Below are 6,548 nucleotides of genomic sequence, written 5' to 3' on the forward strand. Positions count from 1 at the left end.
GTTGGACATAGGCAATTACTTAACCTCTATGAGAATTGGTTTCCTCTAATAGGACTGCTAATGACCACTTTTGAGTTTTTGTTCTGCAGACTTGAGATAATATATAAAAATCTCAGTGCCTAGCAAAAAAAGTATGTGCTAAGAAAATGCCAAATATAATTACTGTTTAGTTAACTGGCAAAACTATTGACTCTAGTGAGTCAATTATTCAAGCCTGGTCCATACATAAGCTTCATAAATTCATTTAGTTTTTCCAGGACTTAGGTGAGATGTGTCAGTCAAGGCTCAGCTCAACAGCTCAAGCTGAACAGCTCAGCTATGGCTGACTGCAAACCCAAGTGATGCCTTGCTTTGAGAGACCCAGTCAAATTCTCCCTGAAGAATATGAATCATTTTTATAAATATAACCACAAAGGAAGTTATTTTGGCTCAGTATTATATCCACGTTTCTCTTTGAGAAAACAGTACCACTGGAAAATGAACTAATCTTACATTAAAAAAAATTTTTTTTTAACATTTATTCGTTTTTGAGAGACAGAGCGTGAGTGTGGGAGGGACAAAGAGAGAGGGGGAGACAGAATCCAAAGCAGGCTCTATCTAGGCTTTGAGCTGTCAGCACAGTCTAAGGCGGGGCTTGAACTCACAGACCTCGAGATCATGAGCTGAGCCAAAGTTGGACACTCAACTGACTGAGCCACCCAGGTGCCCCAAACTGATCCTACATTTTATAATTTAGGTATCAGGGGCACCTGGGTGGCTTGGTCGGTTAAGTGTCCGACTTCGGCTCAGGTCATGATCTCACGGTCCGTGGGTTCGAGCCCGGCGTTGGGCTCTGTGCTGACAGCTCGGAGCCTGGAGCCTGTTTCAGATTCTGTGTCTCCCTCTCTCTCTGCCCCTCCCCTGTTCATGCTCTGTCTCTCTCTGTCTCAAAAATAAATAAACGTTAAAAAAAAGTTTTTTAAAAAAAATAAATAAAATTTAGGTATCAGTTGTATTACAACCCCATGTTGTAACAGAAACATGAGGTCCATCCATGGGAGTGTGTTTGTCCAACACCTCAAACCCAGTTAATGACCGAACTAGGTCAGGTTGTCTGACTCCCAGCATACTCAATAGGTATTAATTTTATTTCCCTTTGCTTTTGTTTTCACCTATTCCAAGCCAAACTTCTATTAATTACAACAGCTCCAAGCTTATTTCATTTGGGAACTTGTTTTGATTTTGAACAGAAGAAGAAGGGGTCCAAAATGATGGCAATAGAATCCTTTTCCTCATGGTAAAAATTGTGAATTGTTCATGCAATGAAATCAATTTGGCTAAAGAATTCAAACTTTAAAAGAAAATCTCTTCACAGTGGGTAAGAAACAGGCATTGCTTTTCTGAGTGTCAAGAAAATTGAAGTGCAAATAGATGAAAGCTATGTCTAAAAGATATCAAAACCTTTTTCATTTCGCATCTGGATGTTTTTGACATTATGTAGAGTCAAAGTAAATTTCTGCAAGTCTTAGAAAATCAGAGTAGAAGAATAAAGAACGAAATCCAGATTTTCTAGGTCCCCCTTTCATCATGCTTCATTCATTTGCAGCAACGCTTCTGTGCTCCTCATTGTTTCTAAAATGTATCTATGCTTTTTTTTCAAAAATCACAGTTGCTTTTGAAAATGTTTCTCCTTCTTTTTAAAGTAAATGAATTACTTCACAATTCATTGACTGAAAAATTAATTCTTTTTTGAGACAAACTAAGAAATCATGTTAGATTAAAATTCCTCATTGATGAGTATCCCAGGATGCTATTTATCAAGTACCCATATACTTGTTTAAAAAAAAAAAGTAATATTGCATAATTGGTGTTTCGTGCAGTTTTTTGATGAATTGGCATTTTGAGTAGGCACAATTCAGACATATATTTAAAAGCCATAAGTAGGGTAACCTAACCCATGTGTTTCTTTGAAAAAAGGAAATCTTTTTCTTTAATGTTTTACAAGTCAAGATTAGGAGAACTTGAAGAAATACAATCTTTATTTTTGATGGAGAGAGACCTCAGCCATTCCACACCCCAGGAGACCAATTCTTTCACTTTTTCTTCAAAGCTTACACCAAAGAAAACCAGAAGTTACTGTAGATATGGTTGAATTATTCTCTAGGTCTATAAAGATTCAAAACCTAATTAGGTTAAAGTTTTGTATACAGATACAATGTCTTCAGTAGTTGACAGCCAGTCAAGGAAAGCCTTCCATTGATTGCAGGGAAGAGAGCCTGTAGCTGATACTTTGTTACCATTAGGCATCCATTTCCCTTTACTTCTTACCATCAGAACCCATTTATTGCTGTGATATTGTCTCCTGATCAAGAAAGAGGAAAGGAAAGGAAAGGAGAGGAAAGGAGACAAAAAGAGAGTAAAGGAAAGGAAGAAAGAAAGGAAGAAAAGAAGAAAGAAATTCCCAGTCTTCCTTGCACGCAGGCACGGCCAGTGACATTCTTCTAGCTTATGAAATGTAAGCAAAGTTACTATGTGTGGCTTCTCAGAAAGCTCTTTAAAAGCAGGTTGAACACAAATAATCCAGTGAAGAAATGGGCAGAAAACATGAATAGACACTTCTCGAAAGAAGACATCTGGATGGCCAACAGGCACATGAAAAGATGCTGAACATCGCTGCTCATCAGGGAAATACAAATCAAAACCACACTCAGATATCACCTCACGCCAGTCAGAGTGGCCAAAATGAACAAATCAGGAGACTATAAATGCTGGAGAGGATGTGGAGAAACGGGAAACCTCTTGCACTGTTGGTAGGAATACAAACTGGTGCAGCCACTCTGGAAAACAGTGTGGAGGTTCCTCAGAAAATTAAAAATAGACCTACCCTATGACCCAGCAATAGCACTGCTAGGAATTTACCCAAGGGATACAGGAGTACTGACGCATAGGGGCACTTGTACCCCAATGTTTATAGCAGCACTCTCAACAGTAGCCAAATTATGGAAAGAGCCTAAATGTCCATCCACTGATGAATGGATAAAGAAATTGTGGTTTATATACACAGTGGAGTACTATGTGGCAATGAGAAAGAATGAAGTATGGTCCTTTGTAGCAACGTGGATGGAACTGGAGAGTGTGATGCTAAGTGAAATAAGCCATACAGAGAAAGACAGATACCATATGTTTTCACTCTTATGTGGATCCTGAGAAACTTAACAGAAACCCATGGGGGAGGAGAAGGGAAAAAAAAAGAGGTTAGAGTGGGAGAGAGCCAAAGCATAAGAGACTCTTAAAAACTGAGAACAAACTGAGGGTTGATGGGGGGTGGGAGGGAGGGGTGGGTAGGTGGTGGGCATTGAAGAGGGCATCTTTTGGGATGAGCACTGGGTGTTTTATGGAAACTAATTTGACAATAAATTTCATATATTGACAAATAAATAAATAAATAAATAAATAAATAAAATAAAAGCAGGTGAACAAATGCCACTGACTCCTTGCTCTTAATATTCTTACTGCGTGAAAAAAAAAATAAGCAGAAACAAAAAACATTCTTCCTTCATGGAACACTGATGTGATGCAAGAGATGTCACAGCCACTTTTTTTTTTTTTTTGACCGTAAAAAGACATTCATGAAGAATCGAATTGCAGGCTGAGCAAAAAGAAAAAGCCAGGGTCTCTAATGGCATCATGGAATTAATTCACCAGTCTTGGACTTCTTATTTCATTGCTTTCTATTTAGGAGACAAACAAAAACAAGAAACAATTTAAAGAGCTCTAATTGGATAAGTCACAATAAATTGAGCTTTTTGTTACAGGCATTGAAATAATTTTTTTTCTCCTAAGTGGTAACCTTATTTGTGCTTTGACGAGTAAGGTTGAAAATGAACATCGTTTCTTCTTTGTGGAGTCATTTTGTAATAGAACAGACATTTTATCAGCAGCATAACGATTCATCATTCTTCACCATTCAAGATGTCTCTTGATCGTTGTCATTGATCCTTCTCATCTTGAAAGTGTCAATAACACAAATTATTATAAAACCGCTTAGCCCATATCAGATTCAGCAACAAGACAGATTAAATCAGCAAGGAAACTGGGAGAACATGTTTTACATGTGCCGAAAGCACTCTCTCTTCACTATTTTGCCCACCACTACTTCTACTCCACTATTATTATTAATATGATATTAACAGTGCTTGGAAGCACTGGAAGACACTGAAATGGTAAGCATGAAAGTTCTCACTTCAGAGATGAACGACCCAAGCAGATTTTCCAACTTAACATCTTAGTAATCATGGAACCTTTTAAGGTAGATATTTTGAAAAAAATGTATAATTGGTGTGATAAAATGCATCAGTCTCAAATTTTCAGTTCGATGACTTTTGTCAGTTTTATTCACCCATTTACTATCAATTCTTAATTTTAGCAAGACTAATGCTATCTTATTATAGTTCAAAATTGCCTAATAATGAGGTTGAAAATCTTTTCATTTATGTATCTTTGGTTTTGAAATTTTTTCAAATCTTGTGTTATTTTTTTTTTTTTTACAGAGTTGTTTTATTTGTCTTCTTACTGAGCAGTGAGAATTCTTTCTATATTCTGAATCAAAGGCATTTAGGGAATGTGTGTCTTGTACATATTTTCTCCCAGACTCTGGTTTTCCTTTCCATTATTGTAACAGTTTCCCAAAGAGTCAAATTTTTAAATTTGGTAAAATCCAATTTATTAAGTTTTTATTCTTGCTTTTTGGTTTTAGGTCCTATTAAAAAAAAATCTTTGCCCAATCTAAGGTCACTAAGGGAAAAACATTTTTCCCTATGTTTTCTTCTAGATGTATTGTAGGTTGAGTTCTAACTTAGGTCTATGATCAATTTTGCATTAAATTTTGTAGATGGTGTGAGTTAAGAACCAAGAGCCAAGGCTTAATCTCTCTTTCTCTCACTTTCCTTATATATATTACATAATATATATACATACACATACAGTAAAACCTTGTCTTGTGAGCATAATTTGTTCTGGAAACAGGTTTGTAATCCAAAGCACTTGTATATCAAAGTGAATTTCCCCATAAGAAATAATGGAAACTCAGATGCTTCGTTCCACAACCCAAAGATATTCATATAAAAATGACTACAAAACTGTAATATAATACAAAATAATAAAGGAAATAAAAATATAAAAAAAATAAACAAATTACCTGTACTTACCTTTGCAAACCTTTGTGACTGGTGTGCAGGAGATAAGAGAGAGCAGGGTTATTGTGTAGGACAACTTTCACTTTCACTAACAGAATCACTGCTGTCCATTGGCTCAATGGACTCTTTTTCTGCATGGGCCATTGTATATGCTTGCACGGATGTTGACTACAGTACAGTACTAATAAAGTCTTGTCATATACTCTATTTAATGTAACTGGCAATAAGGCAGCAGAAGAAAAGGTCTATATCTGCAGGCAGCCTGACCTAAAATGAAGCAAAGCATTCCTAAGCTTACTCTTGAATGGGAAGCAAAGGACTGTCCATAGGTACTCTGAAGTGACAAAAATACACTAGTGCCAGTTATGGGCACCTTCCAATGTTCTCAAAAATTACTGATTTCTGCCAAACACCACAGTCTGAGACTGAGTAGCCAAGCATGGGAAACAATCACCCATAATCCCTCAGAGAGAGAGAGAGAGAGAGAGAGAGAGAGAGAGAAGAGAGAACCATTGGCTCAGTTGTAATCATGTGACATTCAGCATTACACGCTATTCCTATTGCAAGACCTCACTCATTTGTCAAGTTAAAATTTATTAGAAATGTTTATTCACCTTGCAGAACATTCACAGAACAAGTTACTCACAATTCAAGGTTTTACTGTATATATATATATACTGTATATATATATACTGTATATATATACTGTATGTGTATATATATATATATATATATATATATACTGTGTGTGTGTGTGTGTGTATATATATACACATATATATATATATATATACATATATATATAGTTTTCTGGTTGTTTCCACATCATTTATTATAAAGATCTTTTCCCGCTTTGAATTACCTTGCCAAATTTGTTGAAAATCAATTGGCACTTTTTTTGGAAATCAATTAGATCTATACAAACTCCTCATTCTGTTCCATTGATGTATATGTCTGTTTTTATCCAAACAACATACTGTCTAGATTACTAAAGCTCTAGGATTAAATCTGGAATTCGGGTAGTATAAGTCCTTTGACTTTGTGTTTCTTTTTTTTCAATTGTTTTAGCTATTCACTGTCGTTTGCTTTTCCATGTAAAGTTTAGAAATTGCTTGCCATTTCTTACCTAAAAAATCGGTTGGGATTTTGATTGAGATGTGCTGAATATATATAGATCAATGCGGGGAAATTGATAACTTAGTATAGTTTAGTCTTCTGATGTGGGAAGCTAATATAACTCTCCATTTACTCCATTAATTTCTTTCAAAACTATTTTGTAGCTTTAGGATACAGGGCATTCTCCTACATACTTTGTCAAATTTATTCCTAAGTATTTTATATGGCATTGTTTTTATTTTTTTATTTTATTTTTAT

The sequence above is a fragment of the Acinonyx jubatus genome, chromosome B2 (genome assembly GCF_027475565.1).
Source record: "Acinonyx jubatus isolate Ajub_Pintada_27869175 chromosome B2, VMU_Ajub_asm_v1.0, whole genome shotgun sequence".
NCBI lineage: Eukaryota > Metazoa > Chordata > Mammalia > Carnivora > Felidae > Acinonyx > Acinonyx jubatus.